Consider the following 21,065-nt stretch of genomic DNA (forward strand, 5'->3'; position numbering starts at 1 on the left):
AATCTCAATTTTTAGTTAATATATTGATTATTATCTTAATCAAATCACTTGTAACTATGGTAAATCTCTTATAACTAAAGGATGGGGAACATCTCACTCACATTTCTCTGAATGCAACCTAAGATGAGAGTAGTGTTTCTTGGCTACCATGTCAAACTCTTGACTCCCATCAAGTTTACAATTCATTACATCTTAAATATTTTTATCAAACTGCTGCCTAGCCATGACCCTTTACCTTATACTTCTGGACTCCCTAATTTTCAAAAAATAGATTTTTTGACAAGGAAATGAGGCTTAAGTGACTTGCCCAGGGTCACACAGCAAGTAAGTGTCAAGTGTCTGAGGCTGGACTTGAACTCAGGTCCTCCTGAATCCAGGCTGGTGCTTTATCCACTTACCTTGTACTTTTGAAGTTGATTTTTGAACCATAGTGTAAGAATTTATATTCATCCCTATTAATTTTTTTAAAAGGTACATGTTTGATTTTTACTTTACAAATATTTTCAGATTATCCCTAGTCCTTGAGATCATCCCAACTCACTCTGATGCTCTCTATGTAGATTGCTTCAACCTGTCTATGACCAGGTCCACTGTCTGGGTTGCTGTTTCTATTTTACCATCTTGACTCCACCCTTCTACTCCTACTACTTGAGATGTCTCTTATAACAAAGTAAAATAAGAAAACTAATAATCCAGTAACATCCCCTGAGAAATCATGCAATGTCTCACATCTGTAATAGCCCCTCCCCATACTCTATTTTTTGTGTGTGGGGCAATGAGGGTTAAGTGACTTGCCCAGGGTCACACACATACTCTATTTTTAATTGTTTTTAAACCAACAGAAATCTATTTTCTCTCTCAAGCACCTCCCAGCCTGTTGGGGGAGGGGGGAGAAGAGAAAATGCCTTGTAACAAATATGCATAGTGAAACAAAACAAAATTCTTCATTTATTGTGTATAAAAACATACATGTTTCTATCTGTACTCTAACCCTATCACCTCTCTGCTAGGAGGTGGGGAGTACATGTTTTCATCAGTCCTCTGGAATTATAATCATCAAATTTTATTAAATTGTCTGAATAGTCCAGCTTAGTGATATATTTTGTAATATTGCTCTGTTGCCCAATGAATTTACTATGCTTCCTAGGTTCATTGTCTTGCCTCAGAGCTACCTTTGATTTATGTTGTGACCTTGAAAATGTTATTTAACCAAGTTATTTAATGTTGTTTGAGCAAATCATATTCTTTGTGGCTCATTCATGTATGTAATGATGATAAGGATGATGACAATAACAGCTCACATTAACAAAGTGCTTTTAAGCTTATAAAGCAATTTCTTCATAACAGCATCGTAATAAAGGTACCATGGGCTTTTATTCTTGTAAGCATTTTCAGATGTCATCTAATGCAATAAGGAAATTGAGGTTCAGGGAAGTTGAATGACTTGGCCAGGGTCATACAGTTCATAAATTTCAAAGACTTTATTCAAACATAACACCAAGTTCAATCTTCATTCTCTCATACCATACTAAATAACGTCCACCATTTGCCTTACCTGTGGGATCATAATGAGCATTAATGAGTAAGTGCTCATGGTACATTTAGAGACATTGAAGAGTAGAAGAAAGATTAGGCAATTAGGTGGCACAGTGGGTGGAGTGCTGGGACTGGATTCAGGAAGATTCATCTTCATGAGTTCAAATCTGGCCTCACACACTTACTAGGTATGTGACCCTGGACAAATCATTTTCCTCAGTTTCCTCGTCTGTAAAATGAGCTGCAAAAGGACATGGCAAACCACTTCAGTATCTTTCCCAAGAAAATCCCAGATGGGCTTATGAAGGTCTGTACATGACTGAAATGACTGAACAACAACAAAAAAGAAAGATCACTGGATGCAGTCAGGCAATATGGACTAGAATCCCCTTACTAATTGTGTGACTTAAGTTCTCTAACCCTAAATTTCCTCATCTGTAAAATGGAGATAATAATCGTTGTTCAATCTATCTCACAAGGTTATTGTGAGGCAAGGGATTTATAAACTGTAAAAATGCTGTATCAACTAACTTGATGTTATTTAAAAAGTTGGTAGGTAATCCTCTGCCTTGTTCAGCAATATAAGTTAAGTACCATTTTCATGGAAGAATTTGTGTGGTTAAAAATAGTAGGAAGGAATGGAAAGTAGAAGAGGGAAGGAAAGAAACTGGGTGAGCTTTGGGAAAAATGGGAGCAGGAAAAGATATGGGGATGGGGAAGTGCTTGTGTTCTACCAAACTCAACAACTGCCATTAAATGGCATTTTTTCTGAATCACTTGGATTTATCCTGGATAAATCAGCATCATAAAAATATATGCCTTAAGCAGTGAAATAAAAGGTTACTGTAGAAAAAAGCAATTCAGCAAGACATTTGCAGTACCTTTAGGGCTCTAGAATTTATGACAAGTCACTGAACTTGAATTAAATGAATCAGGAGCTCTAACAAGGAACTCCTGCATACACACAATTTAGTTAATAATGTGCCTCAATTGTGAAGCACGTCTGAAAATGCAATTAATTAATTTCTTCTTTAATGAGCTCCTTCCAGCTTTCCCCTGTGGTGGAAATGTTTTGAGAATGTCATTTTGTGTGCTCATCTGTTTTCATTGTCCTAAGCAATCCTGGGTGATAGTTTTCCAGTTCTTTTTGGAAACAGAATTTCAGCATGGCCTATCCACAATTTGTTGCATTTTGAACCCTATGTTTTAAGTCTCTAGGGCTAGAATGCTTATCACCACTTTGCCGGCCTTATCATACTCTTTTTTTTTTTTTTGTGAGGCAATTGGGGTTAAGTGACTTGCCCAGGGTCACACAGCTAGTAAGTGTCAAGTCGGATTTGATCTCAGGTCCTCCTGAATCCAGGGCCGGTGCTCTATCCACTGTGCCACCTAGCTGTGCCCCCTTATCATACTCTTGACTCCAATAGAATGTGCAGTCCATTGGTGAACTTCTGTCTAGCTATGCCTCTCTCAATTTGTAATGTTGATGTTTTGAACCCATATATAAGTTTACATTTATTCCCATCAAATTTCATTTTATTAGACTCAGCCCATTTTCTATCCCGTTGGTAATTTTTTTGAAAATGTTGATTCCATCATCTGATGTTTGCTTTATGTCCTAGTATAATGCACATTTTAAGGAATATGCATTGATGTTCCAAGCCAGCTTTTGCTTGATCATGTGGAAGTTTGGGTCAAGGCTCAAGGATTTACAATTGAAGATGAAGAAGAGTCTCCTAATTGTCTGTTGAGCTGAAGGAGCTGATGACTCAGTAGATATCCAATAGTGTCCCTATGCCTTTCTCTTCCTTTATACCTGGTGCCCTTTTGACTGTGATTCTTGAGTTGATTTAATATGATTTAAAGAAGGAGTGAGGAAAGACAGGATCCTTCTCTACCTTGGTATCATGGCTACCTTGCTGCTCCTCTCCACATGGAATATGGACTCAACTAAGCAGGCTTGCTCTAGGGGCCTCTAGCTGTCTTTAATTTCTTTTGGTTTTTTGTTTTTGTTTTTATCTTTTTTATTTTAGGCAAAGCAGTATCCCAGGGAGTGTGTGGGCAGGATTGGAGGCAGTCTTATGAGTCTGAAAGATCTAGAAGTCTTAGGTTGGTGCTGGCTGTCATGGGGACATTTTGCATTGAACAGTATAACCATAGACAAAAGGACTAACCAAATCCCAGTCTATTTTACCAGCATATAGGCAATGGGAGTTGTTTGGATTACATCTAGCCCAGGTGAAATAAAAAAATTCCTTATTAATCTTTGCAAATTCCTTTATGTTCTAATGAAGCTCAATTATCATTCTCCCAGAAGATAGTGCCAGCATTTATAAGCTGTTACTGAATCCTGTTCTATTATATGAGTAGGAATAACTAAACTATCTTATACCTGATTCATACTGTACATTGAGGACATTTTTTTTTTTTTTTTGCTTCTTCCATTTTGGGGAAAATCGTAATCTAATTTGGAATAATTGAAATGATTCCTGAGATACTGTGGCAGGGGATTCAATGAGTCAATGAATGTGAGCAAAAAGAGAACTGCTCAGGGAATATTATAATACCTCAGCCCCTATGGGTTCTCAATGCTAGATATGGGGTCTCAATGCTAAACTAGCCTAGTGTCATCTGATCATCTGATCAGATTTCTCATACTAAAAAGTAAATTATTTCAGCATTAGTATTTCCCCTTACCCTAATGCGTCTAATAATTCATATGTTAAGCAAATAGATAAAAATGAAGAAAAATATATGATGGAAGATATCCCTTGCTTTGGTATGGCATAATTAAGAGAGTAACAGGTTTATTGCACAGAACTGGCACATACAAATTGTGTGATTTTGAAAATAACTAACTTTACCTTTCAATCCCAATTTCCTTATCTGTAAAATGGGTGCAAAAAACCTGACCTAGAATAGTTGTGAGAAATGACCTTTTTGAATGCTAAAAGCACTTCATGAATGTGATCAGTCATTATTACTTCAGGAAAACTTACTTCTCACATATAGACTCTTTTTTTCTGTTTGGGATAGAAAAAGAAATGTTCCACTTCTGTATTTCCTAGAAAACTTTCATACCCTTCTCATTTCCATTGGAAAACACATAGGATTATTTAGTCCATTGGAAAGATTTGATTATGCAATCCAAGATTTGTCAGTTCTGGGGTGTTGGAAGTGGGTTGTGACTGGGTAGCTAATCCTAGAGTTTCATAAGAAATTTCCCAAGACAGAGTGTTTATTCACAGAAGAACTAACACATTAAATTTAGGACGAAGATCCACAGGAGGCTTGTAACTTAGAATTATAACCCTGAGGTAAGGTTTGAGCTGTGACTCAGCCTGAAATAGCTGGTTCAAAAGGCCCTCAGGGAACATGGCAGCCAGATGGGGATGAACTACAGGAGGAAAATCACTGAGATGGCACTGCAGACTATTACCGTGAGGCAGTTACGATCTTCTGTACTCTGGGAGGTTCTTCACCAGTTGTAGGCTATCAGCCCAAAGCAGGTCATTTGCCATAAATTTAGTCAGACAATCCTTGACTAAGAACTTCAGGTTCAGCTTTGTTTCTCCAGTTCAGAGTTTAAGTTGGTGGGTTAGACATGCATGGTACCAGGGGCTCCCAAATATTTACTTAGAGCTGTAATTGAAATCAAATATGTTCTGTTATACAAGGACAGTTTCAGAACCTTAGTTTAACTTTCAGTCTAGCTGACAAGGAATTATTTAACCATAAAACATCCTGCATGCAGGTGAAATGTGGCAGCTGTTTTATGGCATATGGTTATTCTGAACAATTATTCAGTTATCTATTAATTTGACTCTTTTGAAAAAGTGTCCATCAATGAGTAGCCTCAAGACACAAATAAAACAGCTAAAAATACAATTAATTAAAATACTTAAAAATATCCAAGAGCAATATTAAGAACAGCAGGAGAGAACCACAAATAGATAACTGATTTTTTTTTTTTAAAACAACACCCTTATTGCAACTTATCTTCACGGCAGGATATGCCAATTTAAAATGTCTACCAAACATACCCATATATACCGAAGTTCAGTAAAGTGGAGCTCAGCTGAGATAGAGTAGGCAGTGTGTTCTATGTAAAATATTTTGAATCCAGTTCCCCCAAATTTTCATAGATGAATCTTTAGCATAAGCCTATTATTATCCATTCATTGTCATGTCCAACTATTCATGACCCATAAACCATAGGATGCCATACTTTTCTATCTTCCATTCTCTCCTGAAGTCTGTACAAGCTCATGTTTGTTGTTTCCATTACACAGTCTACCCATCTCGTCCTCTGCTATCTCCTCCTTTTGCCTTCAATCTTTCCCAACATCAGGGCCTTTTCCAATGAGTCCTGTCTTCTCATTATGTGGCCAATATATTTAAACTTCAGCTTCAATATTTGTCCTTCCCATTGGTAGTCTGAATTAATTTCTTTAAGTATCAATGGATTTAGGGGCAGCTAGGTGGCACAGTGGATAGAGCACCGGCCCTGGAGTCAGGAGTACCTGAGTTCAAATCCGGCCTCAGACACTTAACACTTACTAGCTGTGTGACCCTGGGCAAGTCACTTAACCCCAATTGCCTCACTAAAAAAAAAAAAAAAGTATCAATGGATTTGATCTCCTTGTTATCCGAGGGATTCTCAAAAGTCTTCTCCAATACCACAATTTGAAACTCTCTATTTTTGTGGCCCTCAGGTTTCCTTATAGTCCAACTGTCACAGTCATATATTACTACTGGAAAAATCATAGATACAATTATATGGACCTTTGTCAGCAAGGTGATGTCTCTGCTTTTTAGTCTGCTGTCCAGATTTGCCATAGCTTTCCTTCCAAGGAGCAAGCATCTTTTTTTTTTTTTTTTTTTTTTTGGTGTGAGGCAGTTGGGGTTAAGTGACTTGCCCAGGGTCACACAGCTAGTAACTGTTAAGTGTCTGGGGCCGGATTTGAACTCAGGTACTCCTGACTCCAGGGCTGGTGCTCTATCCACTGTGCCACCTAGCTGCCCGGAGCAAGCATCTTTTAATTTCATGACTGCAGCACTGCCTGCAATGATCTTTGAACCCAAGAATATAAAATTCAACACTGCCTCCATGTCTTCGTCCTCTGTTTGCCAGGCAGTAATGAGACGAGTTGCCATGATCTTAGTTTTTTTAATGTTAAGTTTCAAGCCAACTTTTAAACTTTCCTCTTTCACCCTAATAAAAAGGCTTCTTAATTCCCCCTCATTTTCTGTCATCAAAGTGATACATCTGTATATCTGAGATTGTTGATTTTTCTTCTGGCAACCTTAATTCTGCATTTTAATTTACCCAGTCTGGCATTTCACATGATGTACTCTGCAATAAATAAAGTGATAGTATACAGCTTTGTCATACTCCTTTTCTGATCTTAAGACAATTAGTTGTTCCATGTTAAGTTCCAACTGTTGCTTCTTGACCCACATACAGGTTGCTCAGGAGACAAGTAAGATGATCTAGTACTTCTATTTCTAGCTGGTCTGAATCAAAGTCCAGCTCTAGGCAAAATTATGAAGTAGATGAAGTTGGACTTTGATAGTAGAAGCCCTTGCTTTTTGTAGTCTTTTCCTTTTTTCCTTCTTTTCTTTGCCTCTAGGTGACTAGTGTACTGAAGAAGTAGCAGGTTTCTGCTTTCAAAGTAAAAGTCATTCTGATAAACCACCTCATATTGAGATGCTAGGGCCTCTGAGTGTTTGGAATCCCCCTTTATTTGCCTTTTAAAAGAAGAACCCCAAGGAGAGAAGAGTGCTCAGCCCAGAGAAAATGGATCCCAGGATTTTAGGCACGGGAAGAGTAACATGGGCAGGCGCTGGGTCTGCTGTTTTGGTTACTACCTACTTAGCTCATATGGTTGCCCTATCTCCTTGGGTACCTATTATCATATTCTGTACTTGGGGGGTATCACCTGATTTTTCCTTGTAGCCCCAATACACTGGTCTCAAAGAGAAGAAAAACAGTTGATGGATTAATTGCCTCCCCAAACTAAGTATGGTTCATTTCCTACCATCCATGTCACAGATGGAAATATTCATTCTTTTATAACAAGGATTTTAATCCTTTTTTTGGGGGGGGGCAGGGCAATGAGGATTAAGTGACTTGCCCAGGGTCACATAGCTAGTAAGTGTCAAGTGTCTGAGGTCAGATTTGAACTCAGGTCCTACTGAATCCAGGGATGGTGCTTTATCCACTGTGCCACCTAGCTGCCCGCTATTACAAGGATTCTTAACCTGGTATCTGTGAACTTAAAAAAAAAAAAGATAGCCATTCTAATTTATGTAGTTCAGTATATTTATTTTATTCATTCAAAAACATTATTCTTAGAAGGTGTCCATAGACTTCAGCAAGCTACCAGAGAGGTCTATGACACATACAAAAAGATTAAGAACCCCTCTGCTGAGCGGCTCCACATATTTATCCCTTGCACATAGTAAGTATTTAATAAATGCTTATTTATAGATTGATCTACTCATGAGATACTGGTATTTCCAGATTAAAACTACCAAAAGAATACATAATATATTATTATATAATACAATAAATTGTGATCTTTATTGTATAAAAGTAACTATTTAAATTTTTTTTAATTTAAAATTTTTTAAATGTAGCATTTTATTTTTCCTCAGCCACATGTAAAAACAATTTTTAACATCCATTTGCGGGGGGCGGGGGGCAGCTAGATGGCACCAGCCCTGGATTCAGGAGGAGCTGAGTTCAAATCCAGCCTCAGACACTTGACACTTACTAGCTGTGTGACCCTGGGCAAGTCACTTAACCCTTATTGCCTCTCAAAAAAAAAAAAAGAAAAAACAAAAGAAAAAACATCCATTTTTTACAATTATGAAAGTATTTTATTATTTTCCAGTTACATGTAGAGATAGTTTTCAACATTCATTTTAATAAGATTTCTAGTTTCAAATTTTTTTCCCTCCCTCCCCTTCTTCCCCCCTCCTCCCCAAGACAACAAGTAATCTGATATAGGTTATATATGTACAATAACATTAAACATAAAAAATAACTATTTTTAAGGTTTACAAATACTCATCCTCCCAAAGCCCTGGGTGATTAATTTTCTATGTATTATCATCTTCATTTTACAAATAAGGAAACTGAAGCTGAGTAACTAGTTAAGTGATTCACCCAGAGACATACAACTAGGTGATATCAGAGATAGGATGAAAACCAGACACTAAATATATGCAAGGCTACATTCCAGGAACAGGGAGGCCTTTACCTAGTCCATGCAAAGCCATATTTTTGGTACAATGAAGCTCGTACCTGAATCCCTGCCTTCTGGAATTTTATGCTTTAATAGGGGAGAAAAGACATGTAAAGAGATAGAACACAAGACAATGTATAAATGCCAGAAGAGAGGTGCAACCAAAGCATTACCAGCAAAGGGTAATCAGGGTAATGAGGAGATGGGGCAATACCATAAGAGGATTGATTTGATGAACCATGGATTTTTAGCTTGGGGGTAGGATAGGGGATTTGATAGTTGCCTTCAAATATTTGCCAGATTGTCATAGGGAAGGAGGATTAGACTTCGTCCATGAAACTCCATCTCCCAACTCCTTGCTTTTTCACTGGTTGTTCCTTCTGCCTTAAAGACTCCGTCTCCTCACCTGTGTCTCCTGGCTTCTTTGACTTCTTTAACTTCAGCTCAAATCCCACCTTATGCAAGTAGTTTTTCCAGATCTGCTGCTAGTGCTTTCCCTCTGAAATTATTTTACAATTTTACTGTATATATCTTGTTTCTACCTTCCAGGCCATGTGGACAATAAGATAGAGGACTAAGTATTTTCTCTGATTCTCATGACCTCTTAAGCCATTCCCAAATAGGAATGATGTACAAGTGATAACAATTTCAGCTGTCTTTGTTGTCTAGGACACAAGAACCCAAATGAGAACCCCAAACTTTGATAAACCAAAACAAAAATTCCCTAACTCATAATGGCTCACTTTGAGAACTCTTCTGTCCCATAAACTTGCCCACCATGCTGCAGTTAGTAGGGCTAAAGAAATTGACCCACAGACTTGTAGCAGAACCCTACAAACCCCTATTCCCTACTCCCAATGCTTGGAGATCAAAATGGCAGTAATTTGTTTAGGTAGCACAAGAAGGATCAGTAGTGCTCTGCAGGGCAACATATCTTAGCAGAGAACTGAGGAATAGAGGAGACTGGGGCAAGACATGTATTTGACTAGGTGGCACTCCACTACATCTAAAGTAAAGAGCCTGACATCCTTCTGGGACCAGTTCTTTTACCCCAGATGATTCTTGGGCCAGAGATGGAGGTTGATGAACCATAAATTGCTTGGCATGGGAGGTAGCTAAGACAGCTTTGAGATCCTGAGATTCCTCAGGGAAACTGCCATCAAGGGAGGAAGGAGTCAGAACATGAGTAAAAGTGGAAAATATGAAAGAGTGGGGGAGACTGAAATTAACAAAGCTCTCAGGAGGAAGAAAAATTGATTAAACCCCTTGAGCATAATCATATAAACCAACAGGGTAGATGTTAATAACAGAAAGTTTCCAGATCAGGGGAAAAAGTTCAGATGGGTACAAATAAATATTGCAAGACTAAGGAAAAGAATCAACATGGGATGAGGATGAGAACCCTGTGAATTCTGATGAGAGCATGTAACCAAAGCATGATATTTCTGAAGGGTTTAATGGAGAAATAAGAATTGTTGTAGAATTTATTTCTGGCAGAGCAGAAATATTTGCAGAATTAAAAAATTTAAATCTACAGTCAGAAGTCTCGCCAATGAAACAAAAGAGAGAATAATTGGTGGGAAATGCAAATACCATGTTCCAAAAATGGAAATCAAGGACAGTCTGGAAGCAGAGAAGCAAAAAAAGCAATAATTAAAAGAAAGCACTATCTTCATGTAGGCAAAACATATGCCTTTTTTTCCCCATTAAAATCCCTTTATATTCATTTCACATTGTTTTGAAATTACAGAAATTAGGTGAGGGGAAAAAACCCAAGGGGACAAATTCAACTGAAGAGCAGTGTCTCCCAAAAGTTCTCCACTTTTAGAGGAGTCTGAGGATGGGAGGGGAACAAGATCATATACCATCTACTGTTAATTTAGTGAACAGGCTCACAGCTAGGGCCAGGCAGAAGCCAGGAGCAGCTAACTCTTGGAACAAAGTTCTCCTCAGCAAGGGATTCAAAGTCCATCTAAACCCTCTCTCTTTCCTGCCAGTCATTCCCTAGCCTGTCCAGTTCTGAATCTTCTTGAATGTTGCCATTGTGCAGGTCTTTAGATGAGCCACATCTTTGCCCCTTTCCCATATTCTGTCCTTCCTCTTGTTCTTTGTCCTCACCATTCTCCCCCTTCTGGGTTGTGGACTCACTATTCACCAGAGCTGAGAGATTAGCATTAGGCTTTTGGATCCTCCTCTCTGAAAGCAGCTCTGACTTCTTCCTGGTTTGCTTCACTTTCACAGACTGGTGGCCACATTAAAAAAAGATTTGCCATTATAATGCCAACCAGGAAGTGATGGAGAAAGCAGCAGAAGTCTACACTACGTTTAAATTGAGGGTCCTGGGACCAAAGTTTGAAGCAGACCAGAAAACTAACAAACCTATCTTGGAAGTCAAAGCAGAGGTGGTAGAAGAGTGATGATCAATTGGCAGGAGGGGAGGCCCCCAAGGAGAAGAAAACATATCATCTTGAACACAGGATGTAGAGAGAAAATTTAAGGATTATGAATCTCCTAGAAGAACATAAGACAAAACAAAACAAAAAGCAAACCAAAAAAAAACCCCACCTGTTTGCTGTAATGCAGGAAGTAATACAAGAAGACAGCCTAGAACTTCTGAACATGGAAGAAAATGCCAGTTGAAAGAATTCTTCTATCAGTTCCAGAAAACAAACAAACAAAAACCAAAGTTGCAAACTATAAGACACATGGTTGTTAAATTGAATGGTTCTGGGGCAGCTAGGTGGCACAGTGGATAGAGCACCACGCCCTGGAGTCAGGAGTACCTGAGTTCAAATCCTGCCTCAGATGCTTAACACTTACTAGCTGTGTGACCCTGGGCAAGTCCCTTAACCCCAATTGCCTCACTTAAAAAATAAAATAAAGTAAAATAAAAATTGAATGGTTCTATTGATAAAGAACAAATTCTGCAAGCAACTAGAAAAAAACACTTCAAATATTAAAAAAAATTTAAATAACACTAGACTCTTTTGTACCCACCAGAAAAATGCCAGAGGGAATGGAATAATGTGATCCAAAGAACAAAAGAGCTCAAGAAACAATCCAAGGCAACCTACCCTGGAAATCTGAGCCTAACCATTAATGGAAAAAGATTAATAAAGTTCAATAAAAAAGTATTTGAAATATTCCCAGAAAGACAAACAAACCCAAAGAAATCATCTGCTTCTCATGCACCTCAGATATCAGAAATCCAAGAGAAGGCTGTATTTAGTTATTTACATATTGTCTACCCTAGTATGATGTGACCTCCTTCAGGAATTGTAATTTTACCTTTCTTTCTGTCCCCAACATTTACCCTGGTGCTTGGAACATGGTGATTAAAATATACTTGTTGCTTGCTTGTTTATTGCTTGCTTACTTAGCCCTCAGAGTCAGAACTAGGTACAGTGAATAGAAGCTGGAGAATGACAGATTTAGGTCTGAGGTAAGGAAAGACATTCTAAACTATCCCAAAGTAAAATTAATGAGCCACTTCAGGAGGTGGTAGTATCCCTATTTCTGGAGTTAAGTGAAGGCTGGGTGGTCATTTGTTAGGGAAGTTGAAGAAGGGATTTATATTCCATTATAGCTTGGACCAGAAGACTTCTAAGGTCCCTTTCAACTCAGAGAGTCTGTAATTCAATGAAAGTGTCATATCCTGGATTCAAGTTCACATCTATTGACTCCAAGTCTAGCTCTCTTTCAGCTATACCTTTTGTTGGAATCCATGTCACTAGCATGTAAAACTTGGAATTTGTGTGAATTGTGAGTTATTTGGCAGATACCAAGGTGGAAAAAAACAAGAGAATGGGGAACCACAAACACCAGCTCCTATCTTTTCTATTGTTTTGTAGAAGAAATACTTCCCAGGGCAGTTGGGAAAATAACCTAAAGATTCCTTTGGTGCTAGTCATAGCTATGCCAGTAAGGTGGACTCCAGGGAAACCTGTGAAGCAATTGGAGCTCATCTGTTTATTATGGCTCCTTATTATGGTACCTTGGGTGGACTTGTGATTGCTATTGTCCCATTTTTCTCTATCACTGAAATGATCAGAACTGCAACCATGAAGGACAATTCCTCCAAGATGTCACATTTGGAGGGTACGGAAAGCACTTGCAGTCCTTCTGAAGTGTAGAAACAACAGAGCTTACTATTTGGTGACCAAGAACAATTTGTTAAAATAAGAAACCACCACATGGCAGACTAGGGTCATCTTCCCCATCTGTATCTTGTCTTTTTTTCCCACCCCTCCCAACCAGCTGAGTACGTGTTTTGTGCCAATTGTCTCTAGCAGGTTTTGTGGTTCTTGCCACAGATGAATTCCTAGTTACTGTGTTGGAGTAAAGTCATTCTACAGTTCATTCTTCAAGATTTTTCTTTGCTTTCAGAAGTATCCAAAGGAACTACTAGCTTCCTGGACAAACCAATTTATGACCCTCCCATACCTTTCCCAAATAAATTTCAATTCAATTAAACTTTGACCTACTAAGAGGGAAGATCTAGGTTCAAGTCCTACTTCTGACACATATTAACTACATGACCTTGGTTAAGTCACTTGATTTCTTAGTATTTAGGCAACTCTCTCTTAATATAATTTGCAGAGAAAATGTTGATTGGTATTGGCAGAGAGAGTTTCTTCCTCAAAGAGTTCAGTCAGACAGTAAAAGCACAGGTCCAGTCCCTATTCCTTAGGCAAGGCATTATGGATGCAAGCATAAAATATAACTCAGTCTCTGGCCTCAGTAAGCTTATTTACTAATAAATATAAGTAGAAGGAAGTAGTCATAACCTGTATAAAAGTAAGAATAATGTATTGCAATGGAGGCAAAGGAAAAATCAAGATAATGTTCTAGAAAAATTTGAGGGTTAGAATTCTTTCAGTTCTTATCAGCATTAAATAAATGTTACTATAATATATTATGGAAATGCTTGTTTTATTCCATAAATTAAAAAAAAATAAAAATAAGAAAAATTATTGGGTACATACAAGGATGAAACTGCACAATCATTAGTATTTAGGGAATCATAGAATCATTAATCTAGAACTAGAAGGGCCCATCTAGTTCAACCTCCTCATTTTATACATGAGGAAACTGAGGCCCAGGGAGGTTAAATGACTTATCCAGAGTTATTCACATAGTAATATCTGAGGTAGGATTTGATCCCAGTCCTTCTGGGCTCTAAGACTTCTGAACCCAGGACTTTCTGATTTCTTATCAGTCCTCCTAGAAAATGGTTATTTTTCCACTAGTGCATGATTCAGTAGGAAGCTGAACCCATTTTGTGTCTTGAAAATGATTCTGTTCTACGTTTATTTTCCTTTACAATTTACTTTGCTGTTGGATCTTAATGAAATATTTTGCTATTTAAATAAATGAATGAATGAATGAATAAATAAATAAATAAATAAATATGGACTTCTTGAAACAATGCTCATACTTTTGCTCTCTAAGATAGGATGATCTCCCAGGTTCCTTTGAACTGTAACATTCTATAGCTCCATGACTATGGCTGGAATATTAGGCCAAATGGGATGGGACAAATTTATGTGATTTCGAAACCAACAAAACCTTGCAGAGCTCCTTGGCAGTGCCTATTTTAACATTGATAATGCTTCCTGTCTCTCAGGACTCTAAAAGGGATTATTGATTGAATTTTAGTGTAAAGTGATTCAAGTATTGTAAAGCTCATGATGGACCATTCAATCCTCCTTTTCCCCTCCATGATCTCCATCTTCAATTCTATCCTTAGGAACCCTTACTAGGCTGGGTCCACTATAAACCATTAGACAAGATAGAGATGTAACTGATTTATTTACTTTGTAGAACTCTTTTTGCATCACAGTTTAGAGGATGCTATAAAGTGTAAAGAGGATAATATCACACAAAGGATATAATATAGAAGATAATAAAAATATAAATAATAAAATTCAGAATAATATGAAGGCTGGAAGATAATATTTATGTATCTCCCTCATGGTGGACTGGAAGGGGGTGGGGTGAAGGGCTGCGGGGAGAGAGAGTTGTTAGGAAGAAATAAATGAGTCATTACAAGTTCAGGAGAATGAAAATGCACAAGGAGACACAAAATCACAAGTCCAAACAGTGGGAACCACTAGTAACCGAGTTTCATTCAGTAACTACTATACAAAAGTCTTTGTAGGTGCAGAGATAAATAAAACATGGTCCTATTCTCTTTCTTCCAAACTTCCTTATTTTTGTCAAAAGCACCAGTATGATTCTAGTCTCCCAGATTTGCAACCTTAGTATTTTCCTGAACTCCCCCTTGCTCAACATATAAGATAAATTACTAAATCTTGCTATTTCTACTTTAACAATATCTCTTGCATTCAACTCCTTCTCTCCACTCATGTACAACTGCCACCTTAGTTCAGTCTCCTCTCGCTTCTCTCCTAAATGATTGCAACATCTCCAGTCTATCCCTCCCCTGCCCAAAAAAAACCCCAGTTTTTCTTAAGTGCAGATCTAATCATATGCCTCCCCTACTATGTAATTTAAAATTCTAAATGTGGGTTCTAATCTGTCCCCCCCAGTTTTGGGGGGAAAGTGACTTAAATGACTGATAAACGAGTTTAGAATTTTTTTAAGGGTTTATTGAAAGATAGTAAAAGAAAGAGAAAGATTGAGAAGAGATTTCTTATAACCTGGCAATCCTAGCCTTCCTAATCTCCCACTTCTGAAGTTCCCTGCCACCGTGCCGATGTCTCACAGCCAAAAAGGAAGCACAGTCCCACCAGCGTCCACTTCCTCCTTCGTGTCCTCCTCCCAGAAATGGGAGGCTCCTCAAGTTGATTGGCTGGCAGCCTTGACAGACAGTACCCACGAGCAAACGTCACTTCCTGATGCCAAGTACCTTGACCGTATGGCTTGCCCTCAGAGGCCTTCTCCTCATGGCGGAGCTTTTCTACAGTAAGTCTCCAGCAGGTGTCATCATTCCAATCGTTACAGTACTGAATGAACCCGTGGCTCTTTTTTGCCTACATGAAGAAGTATGTCCCACCCTTACACCCCACCAGTGTCTAGAGGAAGAAATAGACAATCCTCTATTTAACTTTTAAAACTCTCCACAACTTGGCTCTAACTCGACTATCTAGCTTTGTTGGCTATCACTCCCCTTCCCACACTCTTCTTTGCTCTAGTCAAACTGACTTCCTCTTTGCTCCTCACACATTGGCTGTCCCCTATGCCTGGAATCACTCTCTTTACCTCTGCCTTAATAAGTGCTTCTCTTCCTTTAAGGTACAGCCTAAGGGCTTTCCTAATTCTTCCTATAGCTAGTGCCCTAGCTCACATATTACCTTATACTTAAGTGCTATGTATATATTTTTATTTATTCTTTTATGTCCATTTTACTTTTATGTCCATATGTACTTATTCCTCTCTTCCTCTCTCCCACATTAGAATGTAAGCTAATTGTGAGAAAAGATTTCTTTGTGTCATTTTTTATTCTTTATTTTCAAGTGCCTAGCACAGTGCCTGGCTCTTAGCACTTAATAAATGCTAGTTGGTTAATTAATAGTCATATTCCCTATACTTGGAATCAAAACACTTTTATTTGACTCCAGCTCTGTTACTGAAATAGTTGTAAAGCTGGGAGGGGCCTTAGACATCACCTAATTCAAACTTCATTTTGCAGCTGAGGAAGACTTGCCAAAAGCCACCTAGGTAGTTAGCAAGCCTTCTTCTGTATGACATGGTGACCTCTAGGCTTCAGTTTCCTCAGTTGTAAATTGATGGGATGATCTTATAGGTCCTTTCTAGCTCTAACATTTTTGCGAACTACAGTTGTATGATCTATGACTTACCCCAAATGGGCATTTTGAACTGGCATCAGGAAGCCAATTCAGTGAGAAGGCACAAAGCAGATCCTGCAAGAATACCACATGGAAAGATTTGCTGGCTAGCCACTAATCTTTGTTTTTTGCTTTTTGGTTTTTTGGTGAGGCAATTGGGGTTAAGTGACTTGCCCAGGGTCACACAGCTAGTAAATGTGAAGTATCTGAGGCTGGATTTGAACTCAGGTCCTCCTGAATCCAGGGCTGGTCTTCTATCTACTATACCACCTAGCTGCCCCATAGCCACTAATCTTTACAGCAACTTCACACATGAAGATAGCTTTACCTGCAGGTATGAAAGCCAACAATATATAGCTCGATAGAGGCACTGCTATTATGCTAATAGGATGTTATTATGAGGAGGGATCTTGTTTATTATCTAGTATCTAGATACCCCTTATTTTACATATGAAAAAGCCTGAAGTCATGAGCTTGCCTATTCTTATGCAGCTAGTTAGTGGCAGAAATGGGACAACAACCCAGGGCTAATTTCTAACTCCCATGAAAGAATAAATAAAAGAACATTTATTAAATGGAAATCTAAATTGAAAGCAATGTGCTAAGGCCTGTGGATACAAACAAAAGAGCAAGGCAATCTTTGCCTTTAAAAAGATCATATTTTAATAAAGGGACGTAAGACATTCCAGTTGTAAGGCAGATGGAAAAGTCCAGTGGTCCTTAGGATAGAGCAACAAGGCCAATGGTAATGCATCTTGACATGGGCTTAGGATAACTCAGAAGTTTCTCCTTTGAAAAGCAAAACCAAAGGTGACCAGATAACAGAACAGCCATATTGAGGAATTAAAGGACTATTAAAGTTTAGCTTGGCCAACTAGATAGGAGGACAGACACACCTAGGAAGTAAGGGGAGATAAAATTCTATAGCAGAAAAGTCAATTAGGCATGGGAGTCAGAGATAAGGACTATCATTTAAAGAGAGAGAGAGAGAGAGAGAGAGAGAGAGAGAGAGAGAGAGAGAGAGAGAGAGAGAAAGAAGAAAAACCCCTTGACTCCAGGAATCCCACCTGAATCTCAGGTACCCTACTCCCAAAAGGAAATTTCCATTTTCAGGTGGTCACCCCCTCTATCCTCTATGAAAGCTTTTACCTTCCTTCTGTTCAGAAAGGAAGATGTTTCTAAAGCATCTCCGTCCCTTGAGGTTAAGTCTTTGACTTCTCTCTTGGTCACTTTCTCTAGAGTCCAATAAAGGACCATTTTAATTCAAATTGGACTGTGTACAAGAGTGTAATTCTTTACAGAGGAATACCTAAGGCCCCCCACCACCTTTTCCTCTGGGACACATCTCTTAGAAGGTGATTCATGCCGAGCGGAGCCACATGCCAACCCAACCTCATGGTGAGAGTTTTATAGATCTCATTTGGTCTTGCCCAAGGCATTTTTGGAATTGGCAGTAATCTTGGTTGCTGTGTTCTTAGCTTTGTTCCCCACCTCCAGAAGTCTAGGTACAATATATCTATTTTTGTCTTACACTGAATTGAATTAACCTCATTATAAAGCACACTCCATTCCATGCCAAGGTAGATGGATCCTTGGCAGTTGCCAATGTGACTCACTTTTTCCTACCAAGTATTTTTCACATCCGTTTCTCAGTAGAGAAAGAAAACCATGCAGCACAGGGAATTCTGAGGCCAACTTTATTTAACAAGCAAATACTTCAACATCCATTTACTGTGTGAGATAGGTCATCAAAATGGGGCACTCAGCAGGCGCTAGTATTTTAAACACAATGTAGATGACTTTGTGAAGTCAGCAAGCCAGTCAGACCCCAGTAGAGCTTCTTCTATTTTTCTAGAACTCTTCTTTTTAGAGTGGGTTTCATTTCCTCTTCAATTATGAGAACAATTAGCTCAGGCAATAGTTTTCTTTTTCCCCCATTGCAAGCTGCACTAATGGGCACTGCTATGCAAATTCTTTCCTTTACCTTGGATAAAGGCTGCTGTTCAGGTATAGATGGCTATTGATGCAAGTTTTAAAATTTCATATTCATTTCTTTGAATGAGAAGGTAATTGTTCCTGCAGGGATCATTTTGGAGAACAAATAATTGCTTCAGCTATTCCTTGTCTCTTTTCCTTTCAGAAAGCTGTACCTTGCCAGACTAATTTTCTCATCTCTTTTGCTTGTCTTTATAACCCACAAAAGCAGCTGCATTATCAATGCTTTGCCCCTTCTTTGTCTCATTCTGATCAGAAGCCCCTAGACTAAAAAAAAAGGGGGGGAGGATTTGTGAGTCATCTCTTAATTGATGCCCATAATCTGATTTCCTGTGAGTCAGTGTTGATTTTATTGTTTTTCAAAAGAGTAGTACATTACTAACCCAACCTTTTATTTTTGCCTTTGAAGGATTTCTGGCTTGACTTGAATTGGCTCTGAGCCTAGAAACCCCTCCAGTATTAATCTGCATACAGTGGAGCTGACAAATGAGAAAAGAATGACTTGCTAATCAGTGGAGTTTAGATGCCACTCTTTATCATTGTCTTTCTTTGACTATAGAACCTGCCTGTCACCCAGTTACTTAGACTCAGCTAGGTTATATTAGCAACAAAATTTCCCTCCAAGCCTTTTTGGGAGGGGGCGGAATAGAAGGGGGGAGATTACTGTATTTTTAAAAGAAGTAAAAAATGCTTAAACATGCTGTCCTCATTCTAAAACAAACATGCACACTGTCAGAGGTAGGGCAAACAGGTGACATTTGAGCTGAAGGAACAGCAAGGATCTGGCATGGTTATTTGATTCTGAGGATGAGGACATCTGAATCTCAAGTGGAGCTCAGTGTGCCCGTATTTGCATTAAGACTGCCATTATCATGTATGTCCTCTGAGTAATGGACTGTGTCTGCTTCTACTGAGTTTGGTACCAATCATAAGCCTGAGCCCATGCTCTAAATGCTGTTTGCTGTTTGGAGTAGTCATCATTTCCCATTTGAAACATGAGTCTGGATGTCCCAACAGCCTTGGCATTATTGATGGTTGTGATAGTGTAATGTTGTGACTTGTGGCCCCATTTGCCCATGTTGCAGTCATAATACAGGACAGGATGGTATTTGTCTTACTGAAATATTGGCTTCCTTGTCATCTACAAGGAATCAATCAACCCAAGTCTCTCTCTCTCATACTCACAGAGCCATTATTACACATTCCATTTTGTTTAAAACTCTCTTTCATTGTTCCCGTGCTCACCACCCTCCTCCCCAGTAACAAAGTATCTTGATTTCCAATAAAGATGCTGACCATATATATGTCTACTTCTTCACCAAATGGAATGGTAACATTTTTTGAAAACCCTTTTTAGATTGTGTTAAGGAGGCCAGGGATTTGAGCAAAGGGAGGTATCCCTCTCTTTCGGAGTAGAAGAAACTGACTGCTGTGAAGTAGATCCTTTGTGGAATTTAGCATCTAGACAGAGTTGCCCAGAGAATCCCATCTTTTATTGGTGGGAACTGGGGACCTGTCTGTTGTGTTCCCCAGTTCCTTTGTGGCCAAAACTCAAAGCTGAAACAATTGGGAAGGATTCCTATTTCACTGGAGTCTTCTGGGCAGCTAGAAGCATACTGAATATACCATTTCTCCTTTGTAGGTGAACAAATGAATTTCTCATTCCTCTCTCCCCCTTTTCTGAGTACACAACTCAAGATTGATGTGGAAGTGGCACTATCTAAATCCCATCTGGAATATCTGTCACTGTTTAGCTACAACAGATATTCTAGTGCCAGAGTCCCAGCTAGACTTCCCTGGATAATTCTCCCCTGTCATCTCTGACTTGTCAGTGTTACAAGGTTGTTATGCCATTATGTTTCTGAAAGGTGGTGAGGGGCATGTGCCTGAGATCTCCTCACATTGTTTTGTATATCCTTTTCAGTTCTATCTTATTAAAATGGCAAATCTTGAGATAAGATGTTTTAGATAGAGTCTTAACTGTAAGAGAAATTCCAAAGGGTTAGGTGGGGTTGAGAAAATGGAGGTGGGGATTCTGTTCTGAAGTCATCATACTCCTCTGCCATCTTTATCCATGCAAGATCCTATGTAATATGCACCCATACTGCTGTTTGTCCTTTGTTCTCAAAGTGGACCATGATATTGCAATGATGTCATGGCTTGCACTGAATTGGATTTAAATGAGAGAGGGCTATGCAGGGTCATCAACCACACTCTCTCCTCCAGAGTCATCTGGGTCCAGTGGCAAGATATATATCAGGATGACTGGAGATGGCCCCAGATGTTTAAGGTAATTGGGGTTAAGTGACTTATCCAGGGTTACACAGCTAGTTTCGTGTATGAGGTGAGATTTGAATTCAGGTCCCCCCCCAACTTCAGGGCCAGTGCTTTATCCACTGTACCACCTGGCTGCCCCTATGCACCTATATAACATTTCCTTAAAGAAAACAGGTACCCCAATTTTTCAGTC

This window comes from Dromiciops gliroides, chromosome 4 (genome assembly GCF_019393635.1).
Source record: "Dromiciops gliroides isolate mDroGli1 chromosome 4, mDroGli1.pri, whole genome shotgun sequence".
Lineage (NCBI taxonomy): Eukaryota > Metazoa > Chordata > Mammalia > Microbiotheria > Microbiotheriidae > Dromiciops > Dromiciops gliroides.